Here is a 19,392-nt window from a genome sequence, read left to right as displayed (position 1 = left end):
ATTGAGTTTCTGGCTCTTCAATCTGGCATAGCCCTGGTTCTTGCAGACATCTGGGGAATGAATCAGTGGGTGGGAGCGATCTCTTTCTCAAATTACAAAAATAGTGCTTACTTTATTTTTTAAAATCTCCAAGCAAGTAAATTTGCATGGAAGGAAGCACTGGTGCCTCACCCATCCCAAGAGTCAAACATAGGCCAAATTGTTTCAAATTACAGGAGACAATTTTCATGTGTTTTCTAAAAACCATTTTCCTAAGGTGATGTTTCTTCATCTATGTTTCAGAAGACAACCTCCTAGAAAGTAGTGGTCACATATTTGAGGCTAATTATTGGAATTTGAAAGGATAAAGACTCATGTTTAATTTCTACATGTTTGAGTCTGAGTCTCTCTTTAAAAATATTTATTTATGTATTTGAAAGGCAGAGTTGAGAGAAAGAGGGAGAGACAGAGAGAGATCTTTCATCCGCTGGTTCACACCCCAGATCTTGGGCCATCTTCTGCTGCTTCTCCCAGGCACATTAGCGGAAGCTGGATTGGAAGTAGAGCAGCTGGGATTCAAACTGGTACCCATATGGGATGCCAGCATCACAGGTGGCAGCTTTACCCATTATGCTACAATGCCAGCCCCTCAGTCTGAGCCTTTTTAATGAAAACATTTGGAAGAGGCATTTTCAATAAGATTGGAGCCATGATAATCTATTTGCTATACTGACTTTTAATTTCTTCATTAAGTCCAAATTCAGCTGTGAATTCAGACACTGGATAGCCAGTAAAAAGCATTCTAGATAGAAAACAAATTTCAGGTCTGCCTCTGATTAAATACAAAATTGAGTAATAAACTAGATCTTGGAAACATCAGTTTTTCCATCTATAAAATGGGACCCAGCAGGCCTAATTACCTCCCTTACAGAGTTATTCTAAAGAAAAAAGCAGGCACTATAAATACAAAATGATTTGGTGAGGCATGCAAAAGTGCCTCACAAATGCAAAACATTACAGCCTCTTCCCTAAACACTACTTCTAATCCATCCCCATCCAGAGAGGAGGAGCTCGCAGCACTCACTTTTACTGTTGAGTTCTCTGTCTCATCATGCTACCGAAACCCAGGCTGCAGGACCGTCAGCAGTCCTCCGGACACGGCTGCCCTGGAACAGTTTCCTTCTGGAAAGGAAACTGTCTCCATTCACCCCACAAAGCTCTAGGGTTCCTGTCTGCCTCCTGAGAGCTGCTAGACAGTCCTGAGGGGGTCTTTTAAAAAAAAATTCTTTAATGTTTGTTTATTTATTTATTTATTTTTGACAGAGTTAGTGAGAGAGAGAGAGACAGAGAGAAAGGTCTTTCTTCCGTTGGTTCACCCCCCAAATGGCCGGCAACGGCCGGCACACCGCGCCTATCCGAAGCCAAAAGCCAGGTGCTTCCTCCTGGTCTCCCATGTGGGTGCAGGGCCAAGCACTTGGGCCATCCTCCACTGCACTCCCGGGCCACAGCAGAGAGCTGGCCTGGAAGAGGGGCAACCAGTTGAAATGTAGAGTGACACAGAGAAAGAGACAGAGAGATCTTTCATCCACTGATTCACTCTCCAAATGCCCTTAGCAGCTGAGGCCCAGGTCAAAGCCAGCTGCCCAGACGCAATCTGGGTCTCACACGTGGAGAGTATTAGCAGGAAGCTAAATTGGAAGCAGAGACAGGCCTGAACCGAGGCACTCAGATACTTGTCCTAAGTGGGGGGTTTAACCTGCTGTGCCACTATATCTACCCCACTCTGGAGGTTCTGAGCTCCCACGAAGCTTCTGCATCATTCATGCTCTATAGCTTTAGGATGTATTCTCCAGTGCTGAAGCAGAAACCCCCATTTGTATCTTTCCCAAAGCAAAATTCAAGAAAATCATGGCTAGGATTGACAGAGACCCCTGAAACTTGTAGTTTGGTCTGTGGTGTTTTTCAGAAGGATGAACTTGACAGCAATGTTCAGCCTGTGGGCTCCAGCTAAGGAGATGGTTAGAAACAGACCTGCCTCCCAGAGGACTGGCTGCTTTCTCACAGGCCTGCGCACTGGGGCTGCTGATGGTCCTGTTGCTAGGTGCCAGATCTCTAGCCTGGGGCTAAAGTGGATAATTAGCTCTGATCAGGGCCTCCCCAAGCCGCTTCGAATGGCTCTAAGTACAAATGCAGGAATATAGGTGTTGCCTAGCAGAGAACAGGCAGAGCACCGACAGCCACTACAAAGTCCTGGGAGAAGCCCATATTATTAGTCCCAGGTTCACATCTGAGGACTGCCTGGAAGAAAGCAATGGTGGGACGCTGACCATGTTTGCCAACAAAAATAATAGTTAGCATCTACCATAGTCCCCTCTCATCCTCAGGGAATATACTCCAAGACTCCCCCGTGGGTGCCAGAAAACAAAGATCGTACCAAGCCCTATACAGAAGGTGAACTACATTTCATTCGTATTATAGATTAGCATATGATTTTTTTCCTTTATTAGGTCAAGAATTTTCATCTCTTTACTTAAAGCGCTTTCCAGCTTCCATAGGGTATAGACAAATCACCAGTATCACTCCTCTTGTGCTTTGGGGCCATTCACAAGTACAATAAGAGCTACTCAAACACAAGTACTGCAATACACTGACGGTGCATCTGAAAACCAAGACAGCTACTAAGAGAGTAACAGGTGAGTAGCACACACGGTACACACTAGCTAGACATCCTGGGCAGGATGGAGAGGCATGGCTTGAGAGTTCATCAGGCCACTCAAAACAGTGCACAGTTTTATTTTAAGATTTATTTATTATTTGAAAGTCAGAATTACACGGAGAAGGAGAGGAGAAAGGTCTTCCATCTGCTGGTTCACTCCCCAATTGGCCTCAACAGCCAGAGCTGGCCCGATCCGAAGCCAGGAGCCAGGAGCTTCCTCCAGGTCTCCCACCCGAGTACAAGGGCCCAAGGACTTGGGCCATCTTCCACTGCTTTCCCAGGCCATAGCAGAGAGCTGGATTGGAAGTGGAGCAGCCGGGACTCTAACCGGTACCCATAAGGGATGCCAGCACTGCAGGCAGTGGCTTTACTCGCTCTGCCACAGCACTGGCCCCTACAATTTTAAATTGATAAATTGTTTCTGAAAGTTTCCACTTAACATTTGTGGACTGAAGCTGACCATAGGTAACTGAAACCATGGAAAGCAATGCTGTGGATATGTGTAGGGTGTTGTTTCTATCCAGCACTTCTACATGCCAGGAACTTTATCACTTACTCTAAGTTAGCCCTTCCAGGTAAATACTATAGTCTCTCTTTTACAGATGAATAAACTAAAGCATAGAGTCCCATTTTTCCAAATATTTAGTGAGCACCTATTATTTCTTCAGACACTGAGAATACAGTGATGAGGGTGGCACAGTTGATGCTGATAAAGAACTTATGGCCGGTGCTGGCGCTGTGGCACAGCGGGTTAAAGCCCTGGCCTGAGGCGCTGGCATCCTATATGGGCGCCGGTTCTAGTCCTGGCTGCTCCTCTTCCGATCCAGCTCTCAGCTATGGGCCTGGGGAAGCAGAAGATGACCCAAGTGCTTGGGCCTCTGCACCCACGTGGGAGATCTGGAAGAAGCTACTGGCTTCGGATTGGCTTAGCTCCAGCTGTTTTGGCCTTTTGGGGAGTGAACCCGTGGATGGAAGACCTCTCTGTCTGTCTCTACCTCTCTCTCTGTAACTCTGTCACTCACAGGATGTCAGAGCCATAATTTAAATGGAGATCTGCTTAGCTTGAAACCTTGGCCTTTAATAATTCACCTCTTCACACATTCATTCAACAGTAAAGGAGAACCTACTATGTGCTGGGCGCTTGGCCAGGGGCCAGTCAATCCCAGCACTGCAGCACTCCCCAGTCTTCGGGCACCTAGGCGCTGTCCTGCACCACGTGGGCTCCTCTCCAGCAGCGACGGCCCCTCCACCAGTGCAGGCTGGTTCTCCACCCTCTGGATCATTGTAGTCATGTCAGCTACCATAGCGGGTCAAAAACATTTCCTTTGTTAGAGAAAATGCCGACACTGGAGAGATGAGCTCATTTATAAATGGAACAAATATAAGTAAATAAAAAAGGCAAATTTCCTGTGTCTTCCCGAATGCACGCCCCTTAAGGTCGGCTGCTGGTTCTGCGTGACACAGCTCATGACGGTCTTAAAGTTCAAACAGCGTCGGCTTCGCCCCGGGGCTGCGTCAGAGCCCGCGCAGGACCTACACGTGCCCCGGTGCCGTCAACGGCCCACGTGGTCCTCGGGCTGAGAACGTGGTGGCTCGGGCCGCGCCTGCAGCAGGGTGCGTGCCGCGCGTGGGTGTTTGATTGGCGTGGAACTGACGGCATGGACTCGGGCGCCCGCCCGCAGAAAGCCGAGCGCTCTGCGCGCACGCCCTGCTCCCCCGCTGCCATCCCCGGGGTTAGCCGGTTAGCCGCCCCCCAGCTCCATCTGTCGACGACTTGGGGCAACTGTCATCTCTCCGAACCCCGGTGCGGCTTCCAGAGCTCGCATGCTTCTCGTTCTTCCACTTTCCTTTTTGTCAGCCTTTTGGCTTCAGGATTAATTTTCGGACTAAATTATGTATGACTAAGCCTTGCACTGCAGGCTACATAATTTCATTTTTGTCTTTAGTATTCAGAAAGGACATAGTCGAGGCCATTATCAGAGAAGTGGACTGATGTTAACGTGCCTCAGCCTCCTAATGGGAAAGCTGTGCTCACTGTGATGTCCATGATTTTGTCACTTCTGGCTTTTTCTTGGAGGGCCTGCCGCTGTCCTTCCTCACGGTTTTACCCACCTTTCTGGCGTCCCCAGAAAGCCTGTCCATCTCCCTCAGTGACTGCTAGATGGCCCCTTGTTTTCTGGGGTTGGCCTGGACATGTCTCATCACAGCACCCAGACGCTGCGTTGCTGTTTATTCCACTCTATTCTGCAGTTCTCCCAGAGCAATATCCCAGCTTTTGCGCCACAGGTCTCATCTCAAGCCAATCAACTGTTATCCTGACACTTGGATGACCTAAGGGGCATCTACCCCCCTCAACCCCTGCTACTCGACAATAGTCAATGATGGGGATGCAGTATTTCTAACATTGTTTTCAAGCCAAATTTAGCCTCGATAGACCGGGTTGCCAGATTTAAACTTTATAACAATAGGGAAAATTCTTAGTTTATTTCCTGACACATAACAAAATTCAGTAAATGTCCCTGCCCTCCTTGGAAGAAGTCATTTGGTCTGAACTATCTTAGAAAGTGTCCATTCTTGGGGCAAGGGTTGTGCCATACTGGGTTAAGCTGCCACCTGCAGCACTGGCATCCCATGTGGGTGCCGGTTCAAGTCTGGCAGCTCTACTTCCTATCCAGCTCCTGCTAATGAGCCTGGAAAAGCAGCAGAGGATGGCCCAAGTACTTGGGCCCCTGCACCCATAGGGGAGACCCAGAGGAAGTTCCTGGTTCCTGGCTTTGGCCTGGCCAAGCCCTGGCTATTGCAGCCATTTAGGGAGTGAATCAGCAGATGGAAGACTTCTCTGTGTGTGTGTCTCTCCCTCTCTCTGTAACTCTTTCAAATAAATAAATCAAAAAAAAAAAAAAAAGTGCCCACTCTTAGGTGTGAGTGAGCCATACTCAAGATCAGAAGAATCAGAGCTCTGCTCCTAACATCACCACCTTTCCAAAGAACAGTCTGACATTGCAACATGGCAGAATTTGTGAAATAACAGAATCCTCAAGCTACAGCAGCCCTTAGACAGACTCTGTATGGACTCTGAAGCAATTCCACAGGCTGTAAATAGATGAGTAGATTTTAAAATAAGCAGACAGGCCGGTGCCGCGGCTCACTAGGCTAATCATCCACCTGCGGCGCCGGCACACCAGGTTCTAGTCCCGGTTAGGGCGCCGGATTCTGTCCCGGTTACCCCTCTTCCAGGCCAGCTCTCTGCTGTGGCCCGGGAAGGCAGTGGAGGATGGCCCAAGGACTTGGGCCCTGCACCTGCATGGGAGACCAGGAGAAGCACCTGGCTCCTGCCATCGGATCAGCACGGTGCGCTGGCTGCAGCGTGCCGGCCGCGGCGGCCATTGGAGGGTGAACCAACAGCAAAAGGAAGACCTTTCTCTCTGTCTCTCTCTCTCACTATCCACTCTGCCTGTCAAAAAAATAAAATAAAATAAAATAAGCAGACAAAATCTAAGTGGCCAGAAGGCTCCATCATCCTTTCCCTTGAGCGGACTCCAGCCTGCTGACTGTTGTCCCACTACGTTGGCTCAGCACCTCCCCTGGACTCATCACCTTGGGCTTATTTGTCGCTTTAAAAACATAGCCACTGATCTGCAGTGGCCCTTAAAGAAACACTGTAGACTCCAGTGAGACCCCATACATTACACTGGGATAAGTTCCTTCAATGATGACAGCGTATCTAAAGGCAGGGGTGTCTAACAGGAGGTGGCTTGGCCTCAGAAGGAGAGCACAGGCTTTGTGGTCAGGTGCACCTAGGGTTGAATTCCAAAGCACTTTCTGGTTGTGAGATCTAGTGCAAGGGCACTCAATAATTTCTCTCGCCCCTGATTTGCTCATTTGCAAAGTGGGAAAATTAATACCTATCAGGAGACTGCTGGGAGAGTTAAATGACTTTGGTTATACACATTGCACACTGGCATGCGGTAAGCACCCAGGACCACTCATTTACAAAAGCATACCTTTTTTCATGATATTCATTTTCTGTGAACTTTTTGAGGACCTCTTATATGTATAGATTTCTAAATTTTTTGCAACAATACAAATTTACCTTTTGATTCTATTTTGCATAAACTTTTTGAGGTCCTCTCGGTATATTCCACGTTACATATTTGAACATCACTGTACAAAACAGGCTCAAAAGATGTGCTACTGGCTATGCATCAGGTCACTGAGTTTGGGAAGGAATTCAGGAAAAGGCTCTGCTAATCACACTTAAACTGTAATTTCTTTTTCAAGGTAGTCCACATCCACTGGAGGAAATACCCTTCCTAATAAATGTAATGAAGAAGACAAAGAATGGCATTTTCTGTTGTCTTACAGGCTTGAACTCCATTTCTGCTTTAAGTATGTATGCTATGCCTTGCTCTGTTCTGCACCTACACAGTATTTTCTGTGTTAATTTTCTATCATTTGTTGAGTACCTATCATGTATTTAATCAAGTGCTATGTATCTAGCTGTTGTTTCTCATTCAGTGCTCCCAGCAATCCCATGAGGGTGTCGTTATTCCAATATTGCAGATGAAGCTCAGTAAAACCAAGCAACTCTCCCAGGCTACACACGCTTACCTCTCTGTCCTCTCCTGCAGTGGGGCCCTTTTATGTACATTTCACTGGCTCTGAGTTGAGTGGCACTCAAAAGATATTTCTTGGATATATAAACCTCCTTCTTTCTCAGATCGTATATGAAATATATAAGCAATATGTCTTTGTGTCAAAGCAAGGTCCATGGAATGGAATGTTTTCCCTGTGGGCAAAGATCTTATTTTGATTTTTGCTGAGTGTGTAGGAAGAAGGTCTGGAAATCCACTTGATATTCAGTAAGTACCAGCTATGTTCTTTTTGTACTTAGAAGTCCCATCGATTCTGGCCCTCATCTACCTCCCCAGCCTCTACACTCACGACTCCACGCCAGCTCAACTGCATTCCAGTGACACTAGTTCTTGAAGGCATCATGTTTCTCCAGCCTTGGGCTCTTCCCATGCTGCTCCATCTGCAGGGAACGCCAGCCCCATCCTGAAGAATTCTGCCCACTCTTCAAGTCTCAGCTGAAACAGAAATCCTCTAAAAGCTCCCTATCCCCTGCTTCAGTCATCACTGCTGTGTAACAAACCTCCTCAAAATTAGTGGCTTAAAACCACCACCATTAACTTGCTCATGAATCTTCCACGGTGTTGGGCTTGGTTGGAGACAGCTCATTTCCGCTCCATGTGGCACTGGACCAGTGCAGCCGAAGCTGGAGGGTGCAAGATGGCTCCACTCACCTGGCTGGCACCTCAGCTGGGAGGACAGGTAAGTCCCACGCGCTATTTGATTTCTCCAGCTGGACTTCTTGATATAGAGATTGGCTTCTAACAGGGTGAAGATGGCAGCTGAAAGGAATTGTAATGGCTACGCTTGGAAGTCATATGGTGTCCCTTCTACCACATTCTGTGGTCAAAGCCCAGATTTAAGAAGAGGGGAAACTGATCCCACCTCTTGGAGTGGCAAGTGCTTAGAGGATAAACAGCAAAAACTGACAGCCATCATGGCCACAATCTACCACGTGCTCCCAGACCGTTGGTGCTGTTATACACAGCAGTACTTCCCTTCACTATAAAACCAGCCCTTGTAAATACTTGTAAGCATTTATTTAATGCCTGTCAACATTCTCCCATCACCTCCCACAGCAGCCTATAAAACCTACTAGAAAAGCAATCCTACTTTGACCCTTCATTTTGAGTACTGAGTGAATGGGTGCATAAGTGAGCATACTGCATCTAGTCAGGCACACAGGACAAAGCAGTTAGCAGCCAGGTAGGGCATGTTGTTTTCCTTCTTAAAGGTGATAAGAAGCTTGATATTCAGAATCATGTGGCTCTTCCTCTCCTCTGGAAATAGTGACAGTCATCTCCTGAGGATTGAGATCCGATGATCTCTAAGGGCACAGGGGGTGAACCATGCTTCAGAGTGCTTGGAAAATTCTGACTTCTCCAAGAGGAAAAGGCAGTTACCTGGAATCTGTCTGAAAGTTATTGCGACATGCTTTGCTTTTTGGTGCCTGGAAAGTCTTTATGCAACATTATAAATACTTGCCTTGCTGATGTTTGTCTGTTAGTGGCTGTTTTGGAAACATGTTGGAAAATCCCTTCCCTCAGCCCCATCTGTCGTTTTTTTGGGGTTGGTTTTAACATTAACAAAAACCAGAAGGGGATTTTTTTTTTTTTTGAGAACACCAAAACCAAATATGGCTCTGCAGTATTCATGGGAGTTTGTTGTAGAAGCTCACATTTCACGTGCTAAATTAGTTACAGTCTTCTGAGAATGAAAAAAAAAAAAAACACACAGAAAAATCATAGACCCAGTGGAAAAAAAATAAATCAGAGGAATCTATCAATGTGCAATGTGCATTTCTCCTGATGTTCTTTTGTATGAGAACAGAACAGGATGTTAGGCACAGGGAAATTGGGACGTTTTTAGCCAAGACAGGGCTTGAGAGATCTGGTTTTGACCTATGAGTCATCTGGTGCACAGACGCCAAATCTGCAGCCGCTGCTGGTCTCTGCCCATCTCCTCGGCCTTCATCTGCCTGACCAGCTGAGCTGGGCCAAAGAGGATGACAGGCAGAAATTGGGCTCATCAGCCACTCTTGTATTGTCCTGCATGTTCCTCCCATATTAATCATGCTTAGTTGCCAGGAATTCTTAAGATTAAATGGATGTCTGTTGGCAATAAATAATAGCTTGTTGTAATAAAAAAAAACCAGCTTAATAAGGACAAACTCTAAGTTGCTTCAATTTCCTGTAAAAATATGTATGTGTCTCTGTGTGTACATATGTAGAATTGTCTGTTTCAGTAGACTGCGAAGACAGTGTTGAACTAGAAGAATACAGGCAAGCATGGCCTCAGCCTCGCAGACTCAGCCTTTCAGAGTGGGGCGACATGTTTTTCATTTGGATTTCTAGGCCTGGGTGGGTTTAGTATTTATTTCTTTGTAAACACATATAAACCATGTCTCTAGGCAACCATCATGAAATCAAAGCAACTAGGTCTGAAAAGCAGAAATAATGACTTTCATTTTTTAGTTTCTCTTATGCTCCTTAGGAAATCTCTCCTACTGTAAACGCATCCCACACACCCATATTCCCCAATAAAAACAACAGTAGTTTTTAGGTTTGTCTACCACCAAAGAGGAAAAAAAACTTCTTGAGGCTCAACAGATCAGAGGCAAATATCTTCCCCAAATACCATCAGATCACACCCTAAATTGGCTAGTCTCTTCAACTAAAATACAAACCAAAGAATGTAGGCATTTTCATTGGCTTCTGACACCCTCTGCTTCAGCACAGATTGCTTCTATAGCTTTGTGGTTGCCTAGCAACCTGCCACCAGTCAGCCCCACTCCTCCCTGCGTGTGTCCTCATGCTGGTCCCCAAAGTCTTTTGCTGCTTATTTGCCCTGTAGAAGCAAGAGCTGAACACCCAACACTGCGAGGGAGGCGTAGATGTTGTCGAGGTAAGACCACAGTGGGTCCTTGAACATCAAGCTGTGGAGTCATGCCCTAATTTGGGAGGCGATAGGGAGCCAGCGTCATTTTGAAGCAGGGGAGTGACAAGATCGAGGCTGACTCCTGCTTAGGAGACTGTGTGGTAAGAGCCCACAGAGGCAGGGGGAGAGGGTGCAGAGGAGGAACACGGTGGCTGTGGGAGCCATGTGAAGCTGTGGGGGCCCTGAGGACACGAGGGTTGTAGGAATGCTGCAGGCTTGGGGTGGGAGCGTCTGCAGAAGCAGTGAGTCAGGAGATAAGTGGAGAGCACTGTAAATGCCATGCTGGGCGTGAGGAATCTGAAGTCACACAGGAACTGAGCAGCCAGGATGCACACCCTCTCCCCGAGCGTCCTCCGGGAGGCCTGTCCCAGGGACTGTTCCAGGAGTGGGGGCTTTACTGTGTGACTTCCTTCATGTCACAGAAACGTGCAAGGTAGACTCCTCGAGATGGCCTGTGGGGATTTTCCCCAAAGGCCTGCCATGCTGCCATTACCCACAGGACTGTCCCACGGCCCAGCCGGAGCCAAGCACAGCAGCTCCTCCCCACAGCCCCATGATTGGTCTACACTGGACAGGGGTCCGTGGCTGAGAGATCAGAGTAGTTCTCTTAAATGTCCACAAACACGTTCCCTGCCATGGAACATGCTCATCTTCAGGAGAGTTTAAATCCACTTTTCAGGAGTAAGCCAAAATAAAAACCTGAGCTGGCAGGGACCCAGTGCCGGAGCCCAGGCTTTTCCCTGGCTAGGTTACAAGAGACAACAGGTTCAAGTTGGGATTCTATTGCCTGTAACTTAAGAAGTTCTGTGTGGGGCTGTACTGCCATCTTGATTTTACAGCCAAGGGAAGCGAGGCTCAGAGGTTAGCTCAATCTCTTTGCATCCCAAAAGCCTGTGTTAGGGCACCAGGTTTGGATCTTGAGTTTGTCTGGACTCCAAAGCCAATGTTCTTTTCTTTGAACCCTTTTGCTTTCCAACCAGTCCCACAATTGCTCTCAAGAGAAGAGACAAATAACCAGACATGTTTGGATCTCTGCACATTGCCCACAATCCCTTAGTGAAGCCATCTGTGACATTTTTTAAAGCCTGATGCCATGGAAAATAGGAGCTTTGCTCATTTGAAAAATGTTCTCCATTCCCTCCAGACAGTAACTCATCTGCCTGTTCCAGATTTACGAGCAAAGCATCTCCTTTCAGCTTGGGGAGAATCGGAGGACAGGCTCTCTGCAAGCTGCCACTTAGAGGGAGTGAGAGGGAACCTACTTCTGGGCCCAGATGCTCATGGAGAACCTTGCGTAGGAATGGGAAATGGTGGGCTGAATGGAGCAAGCATCCGCCTTCCAGCTGTCTAAGAAATGGGAGTTAAGAAGCTGAAGAGAACATGGCTGCTGTGTGGCTGTTTGTGAAAAACTCACAAAATCTTTCTAGAGCCTTGCTGTTAGCATGACTCAGCTCCAGCAACTGTCCATCTATGAGCCTATTTGTTCCAAGTTTCAGATTCGCTGTTCATGGCACAGCAGGGACCAAGAGCCAACTCCTGAATTAACTCTATGGTGGGGACTGGAGGCACATAGATCAGCCAGGACCGTGATGGCTATAGGAGTCAGTCCATCACTCCAAGTGATGTCCACTGCAGCATGATGGTGGGCCCTGGAGGCAGAGACAAAGCATTGTCATCTTTCTGCAGGCAGGGCCATTGAGATCATGGCAGAGGCTACTGGTTTGTGGACAGATGTGAGACACAAGCCAGGGATCCAGAGTGAGGTGGTGGAAATAAGTAGCAGTGATAACCAGTTACTCAGCGGGATGGGCATGGCCCTGTCACAAGCTTTTTATTCCACTTTGTCACACATTTAGTCTCCACCACCATCTGACACAACAGGCACTATTACATTGTGCAAGCGGGTAAACCAAACACAGAGACACTGACGAACTTGCCCAAGGTTACACACGGAGGAGAGCTGGGTGGCAGTTTTTGACCCCAGAGATCCTGTGCCTACCAGGACTTTTATTAATTTGGTAATGAGGGCGATGAAATACGAGTTGTTGCTGTCACAGTGTCCCATCAGCAGCCACAGATGCGTGTGCAGCCTGACAGAGCCCTGACTGTGTTTTATTGTTGTTGTTTCAGACCAGCTTCATTCACCACTTCACAAAACATGTCTAAGGAGTAGTTTAAACAGCATGACTTACAAATCTTTAACTCTTGGGGCTGGTGCTGTGGTGCAGTGGGTTAACGCCCTGGCCTAAAGCACCCGCATCCTATATGGGCGCTGGTTTGAGATCCGGCTGCTCCACTTCCAATCCAGCTCTCTGCTATGGCCTGGGAAAGCAGTAGAAGATGGCCCAAGTCCTTGGGCCCCTGCACCTGCATGGGAGACCTGGAAGAAGCTCCTGGCTCCTGGCTCCTGGCTCCTGGCTTCAGATCGGTGCAGCTCCAGCTATTGTGGCCAATTGGGGAGAGAACCAGCGGATGGAAGATCTCTCTCTCTCTCTCTCTGTGCCTCTCCTCTCTCTGTGTAACTCTGACTTTCAAATAAATAAATCTTTTTTAAAAAAGAAATCTTTAACTCTTTAGACTCCACATTTGTCCTTTCACATGAAATTTTCTTGGCTATAATAGCCTTTCTCTGTTATATCTTCAGTCAAACTATCTGACCCATGTATAGGTATTCGACTGTACCATCATGTGTTGGGCTTACCCAAAGCACGCCAAACACTGGACATGTGCACTCAAGTTACCACTCTGTCCTTTCCAGAGGATGGCATGGTGTATACCTGTCGGGGTCTCAAGGTTATTAGGAGGTTGCTACTATTGCTGCTTTAGGTTCTTCGCCATTCTTCTTCTCTATCCCAATGGCATTTACTCTGAACTAGACATTAAGTTATGCTCTTGTACATCTGCTAGGAGCATTTCTAAGCCATCTAGCACGGACTTTTATACATACATCCAGAACTGGGAATGTGGTTGGAGAGTGAGCAAGCAACTTGTGCAGACAGGTTTTAAATAGGCCCACCACTGGAGAGAGCTATAAGGAAATGTCTTCTGGGAGCTGAGCAATTCACTGTAACAATCCCACACAAGTCAATAAATAAGTCTTTACCCAAGAAGGATATGGTCTGGGGCTACATTTCTGTCATGAAGAAGATCTGCCATCTACTTCCTGCATATCTGGCTAACTGTATTTTCTCAGCCCCCCCCTTAATTATACAGACCAGATGCTTTATGACTAGAAATAAACACAAGAAGAGAGAGAGCATTAAAGACAAATCGTCTACGACGAAGAGTCATAAATTTGCAAGAAGCCAACAAATGAAGCAGTCTCGTCACTGTCACACTTCATTCACTGCAGTCTATCTTCTCAATCCAATTAGCTTTAGTACTGAGTGCAATGGGAAGCATTTTTGAAAATTTGGGCCAAAGTATTTTGGTTGTTTTCATGCTTTCCCTTTTTTGATTTTTCTTTTCTTTTTGGGGGAATAAACATTAAAGAAAAACATCAATGCTAATTTCCAAATATTTTCATTGAAAAATTCATCAACTGCAGAATGTGGTATTAAAAAAATCCCTTGGTAGTACTCACTTTCAGAAACTAATTTTTAATTATATAAGCAACACATGAAAACAATCTCCTTGTTTATAAAAAAAGAAATGTGGGTATGGCTTAAGTCTGCTCTCTGAACACCTCCAGTCCTGGCCCCACCATCTCCCCAGAGAGAATCCTGATTTCCTCTTTGTGTGATTTCTTCCATAACTTTCTGTGATTATTTACGTAGGTGGTGACGTTCCACTTGAAGGAGCACTCTTCAGAATGGTCAGGTCAGTTTTGATCAGAAACTAGAAAGAACGCTGGGCTTGGATCTGGGGACCTTGCATTTGAATCCTGGTGACATGGCTGACTCTAAGGAAGCCATGTAAGTGCTCTGCAAATAAACTTAGCAAAACCCTCCTCTGATATTTATTCATTCATTTATTCTACAAATATTTACAGAATTCCTTTTAAGTACCAAGTACCTGGGCAAAACGCTGATCTAAAGAAGCTTACAAAAAAAGTAAACTGAGAACTATCACCTAGCAGGCAAGGAGCACGTCGTGGGAGAACAGATGCTCTGGGATCAGCACCCAGGAGTCAGGGGAGGCTTCCTGGAGGTTAGGACTCAGCATGAATTAGCTCTTCTTTGGATCCTACAGAGCAAAGAGGAAACCTGAACTTGCCACACACCCAAGTAGGGCATGGAAGGTGGTTATGGAAAGTCCTGGAGTGGTCATGAGGAGGGTGAGGAGTGAGGTGAGAAGACCCTATAGTAGATCCAGGAGGTAGAAAGCACAGGGAGGAATCACCCTTGACTGAAGTCAAGTGAATGTTTGGTCAACACAGGAAGCCCACTCGGCTCCCAGAGCAGTCCCCAGCACCATGTAGCCTTGTCAAGAGGATGAATAACTGACCCCAGTTGTGCATGCCTGGGGAGAAGAGCCCATGGGGGACCAATGACTCTTCCCTGGCAGCACATTTAACGATGATACCCAATTCCTAGACGCTTGGGTTACTACTGGACATGTGGGAAGAAGGGAAAAGGAGGAATAACGAGATTGCTAGAGTATCAAACCCAATGAGACATGGGGTCTAAACTGGAAGTGGTGGAACTACCTTGAATTGGCAAGGTTAAGTTTTCAACCACAGTCTATCTAGGAAGAAGGGACTCTTTGAGAACCAAGCCAGGTTCAAGAACAGGAGAATAAAAATAATCAGGAGTACCAGATTTGTGACTGTGAAATTAAACTGGCGTACTTCAGCAAAGAAGGGAGATTCAAAGAGTGAACAAGAAAGGGTGAGCAGGCTCCTTAGATGGACAGGGAGCCTCAGAGACAGGATGAAAGTCCATCCTTGCCTTCAGGTTCTACAGGCACCCAACACCACCCTTCAGGCTTGAGGGAGTTTGAAAAGGAGGCAGTTTTGAGTCATGGACACTAAGGTACAATTTCTTTCCTAAGCCTGCGCGCGTGACTGTCCCACACCAACAAGTACACTCACTTGTGCTAGGCTCATTGCTTCCAAACAAGCATGGCCATCTTGGGGGTGGAAGCAAGGGGTGTGCTGAGCATGTGAGCATAGGTGGCCTAGTGTTCCAAACACAATCCTTTTCACAGCGCTGTATTATTCACAGGGTAAGCCATTTTCCAGCATCTGACACAGTGCTTGCGTGGAGTTGGCTGAAATAATTAATTACTTAATGAATACCTCCGCCATTTCCTCCTGGTTCAGTTATGTGCTCATCGCATCACTGTCCCACAGCAATTACTGTGCCGCGTGGCAATTATCTGCTGAGATCCTGCCACCTCTGATGAACCCAAGAGCAAGGTCTGTGATTCTTCGTTTTTATTGCTCCACATTTATGTAAACAGATAAGATGTAAAATGAATTTTAAAAGAGTCAGTCCCTGTTTCCTGAGAGAAGCAGGAGCTCAGAGATGAAGCGGCTGCTTATCTTCTGCCTGCCACGTTGTGTGTCTTTTTCCCAGGACCAAGTCATAAGCCTGTTTGAAATGCCTGGACTATAACATCCTCAATGGAGTAGTTTCAATATATGGGATATTTATTCCATTTTCAGATATTTTTGCATTTTCATACCATCTCAGTTTATTTCCCCAAAGGTACTCTCAAGATTTGAATTGGTGATTAACAACAAAATCTTTACAGAAAACGCACAACTGACATGAACTGGTTGAAGGATAAATAACGCACTCTGTTGTCAGGAAGGGAAAATGATTGTTTTGCTGCTCTGGGAGAAGATGCCACAAACCTTGCAAAGTCCAGGGCAGTTTCCACTTTACACTGGGATGCCTATGTCAGATTAGCTAAGGAACACACAAAACGAAGAAGCTGTGGCAAAGCGAGTATAGAAAAAAGACAAAAGCACAACCTCCACCAAAAAAAATGAGGCCAGTTTTTGTGGAGAGAATGCCAGGGACCAATTTCCAGCATCTGAGAACAGTTCCCAGTAACTGCAATAATTAGTTGTAGAACTAGACAATAAATAAATCGGTGGCCTACCAATATTAGTTATCTATTGCTGCTGTAACAAATTACTATAAATTTTGTTGTTTAAAATAAGACATGCTCAGATGTATTAATCTACAGTTCTGGAAGTCAGGAGCCCTAAACTCATGGTGGCATCACAGCTGTTTCCTGGCCTTTTGCAGCCATCAGAGCAGCCATCCCCACCTGGCTTAGAGGCCCTGCCCTGCATCACCACAACCTCTGCTGCTGTCATCACATCTCCCAGACTCTGACTTACTGCCTCTATTCTACAAGGATGCTGGTGATTACAACAGACCACACGAGAATCTAGAACATTCTCTGCATGTCAACATTACTAACTTAATCACAAGAGCAAGTCCCTTTTGCTGTGTATGATAATATATTCACAATTTCCAGGGATTAGGATGTGGGCGTCTTTGGGTAACCATTATTCAGCCTGACTCTGGATGAGGAACTCAAAATCTAAAACAACTAGAAAATGAGCAGCCACAGCACTCTTCCTCCTTTCTTGTCCCCTAGCCTGACCTCATTCTACAGTCAGAAATGGTCAGAACACAATTAGAAAGGAGGTGAGATTAGGACTGGGGGAATAGCAGAGGCATACTGCATGCTAGGAAATGCCCTTCCTTCCAAGAAACGCTGTGGGCAGGGCTACTGACCAGAAGAACCCTAGCAGAAATGCATTCTGGGAGTTGTAGTCTGTCATGTTCTAGCTCTGTCATGGTATCCATGAGTTGAATAGTGATGAAAGGGACACAACCTACTTTATCCCAAGAAAACTGCCTAAGATAAATGACCATGGCCAACACTGTGGTATAATGGGTTAAGCCACTGCCTGTAATGCCAGCATCCCATATGCACGCTGGTTCAAGTCCTGGTTGCTCCACATCAGATCCAGCTTCCTGCTATGGCCTGAGAAAGCAGCAGAAGATGGAACAAGTCCTTGGGCCCCTGCACTCATGTGAGAGACCCAGATGAAGTTCCTGGTTCCTGGCTTTGGTTTGGCCCAGCCCTGGCCATTGCAGCCATTTGGGGAGTGAACCAGCAGATGGAACCGCTCACTCGCTCTCTCTCGCTCTCTCCCTCCCTCTCGCTCTCTCCTCTCTCCTCTCTATGTAACTGTGCCTTTCTAACAAATAAAATAAACCTTCCAAAAAATGACAGCTATATCAGGTATTTTGCTCATCTCTCTGCCACCCATCTAAAGAAGTAGAAGGAGGTTTTGCCCTCTCCTTCTGGTTTGATGTCCTTCAGTCTAGAAGTACATATATACAGTGCAAAGAGACCTTGTCATATCTGAACTATATCCCATACCTAAACTGAAGTTCTATACTTTAAGCTTGGACCCTGATGGGTAATGGGCTCAGAATAAGGTGAACCGGAAAAAAGAAACCCACAGTGACCTGCAGCCTAATTGTACCATGTGTAGGTGGCCGAGACAAACTCAAGACTTTAGTTCAGATTGAGGGGGTCCTGGGCTAATAGCTTCTCTAGGTATCTAGCATGAATGAGTGAAAACCCTCTCAGTATGAACATATTCCAATTCTAAACTTCACATTATTATTACAAACCACTTATAAAACTTTGACAATACATAGCAAAAAACAACCACACTCACAAATCAGATGCCATACGTGAAAAAGAGCAAAAAGACCAGGCAACAGAAATATACTGAAGGACTAATGATTGGAATTATCATATAAAAATTATGTAACAACTTCATACAACTGTGCATACAAAGTTTATAGAAATAAAAATAGGCTTGAAAGCTTTAACAGGGACCTGGAAACCATACCTTAAAAAGTAACGTGACAGAGTTGGAAAAGAACCAACTGGAAATTCTGTAATTAGAAAATGCAGTAAGGCAAATTAATAGCTCAGTAGAAGGGTTTAATAGTCAATTATACATGGCTGAAGAGAGAATTGGAAAACTGGAAGATGGAAGAGAAGAAACTATTAGAATACAACACAGAGGAACAAAGAAAAATACAGAGAGAGAGAGAGAGAAATAAGAAACTCCGGGGATCCAGTAGGAAGAGCTAACAGGTTTTTTGAAATCCCAGAAGAGTTTCAGGGAGAAGGCAGAGGCAATATTCAAGGATATAATCAGGATATGGATGGCATCAGGATCCTTGAATTTTCCAACAGTTTTGTTCCAAAGCATTCCAGGAGTTAGCAAGCTGGTCAGCCCGGAGCACGAGCACGTAGAGGTCCTCTAGGGGGCAATGTTGGCTAGCGTCAGTTACCAGGCTGAGCGTCTCTGCTCTGAAAAAACTAAATGCTCTTTACTGATGGAACATAAGGTGGTGAGCCTGAAGGAGAAGAGAGTGCTCCTACCTGAGGAAGTCTCAGATGTAGAGACTGGAAGGCAGAGAGAGGAGATAGAAACAGAGCAAGAGGGAAGATGAGTGACTTCTAAAAACAGCAAAAAGTTCAGTATGTCTGGGGCATAGAGGGGATAACAAAATAACAGAAGACCCTAAGGGAACAGTGGAACTGGGACAGAGGAGCCTCCTGAGCAGGAAAGTCATTGAGGCCTCGCTGAATTGACTTTGCAAGTGACTAAAGTGCTGTAAGCAGGGAAGTGATGTGATCAGATTTATGTGTTGGGGGAATCCCTCCGGGTAGAGCAGGAGACTTGGCTGGAGTGGAAGGTGGGATGATACAGGCACCATTAAGAAGCTGTTGTACGTTATCCAGCTGAGAGCTGAGGGCTATCTGCTTTAGGTAATGACATTTAAGAGATATCTTGTGTGGCAAGGGTGACAAAAACAGATATTCTAAAATGCTGCTGCTGAGTCAGGTCATTGATGTAATTTTTTGGAAAGCATTTAAGAATATATAACCACCATCCAACTTCTAGGATTTATCCCAAATAATAAGAATGTTTAGTTCATCCCAGTATTAACTTTTTTAAAAAAGATTTATTTATTTGAAAGGCAGAGTTGAATGAGGCAGAGGCAGAGAGAGAGGTCTTCCATCTACTAGCTCACTCCCCAGATGTCTGCAACAGCTGGAGCTGCACCAATCTGAAGCCAGGACCCAGGAGCTCTTCTGGGTCTCCCATGTGGGTGCAGGGGCCCAAGGAC

General features: G+C 46.0%; 1 protein-coding gene and 1 long non-coding RNA gene across 4 annotated transcripts in view; one reads left to right on the top strand and one right to left on the bottom strand.

The window, feature by feature from the left end:
• The window catches only part of PDP1 (pyruvate dehydrogenase phosphatase catalytic subunit 1), a 159,037-nt gene that overhangs the window by 85,902 nt on the left and 53,743 nt on the right, over window positions 1-19,392 (bottom strand). The window lies entirely within an intron of this gene.
• LOC138849939 (uncharacterized) lies at window positions 4,333-12,826 on the top strand. The gene is made up of 2 exons (XR_011389236.1): window positions 4,333-10,231; window positions 12,395-12,826. It is a non-coding gene; the product is annotated as an uncharacterized lncRNA (long non-coding RNA).

This window comes from Oryctolagus cuniculus, chromosome 6 (genome assembly GCF_964237555.1).
Source record: "Oryctolagus cuniculus chromosome 6, mOryCun1.1, whole genome shotgun sequence".
NCBI lineage: Eukaryota > Metazoa > Chordata > Mammalia > Lagomorpha > Leporidae > Oryctolagus > Oryctolagus cuniculus.
This window is presented reverse-complemented; position numbering and strand designations above follow the sequence as displayed.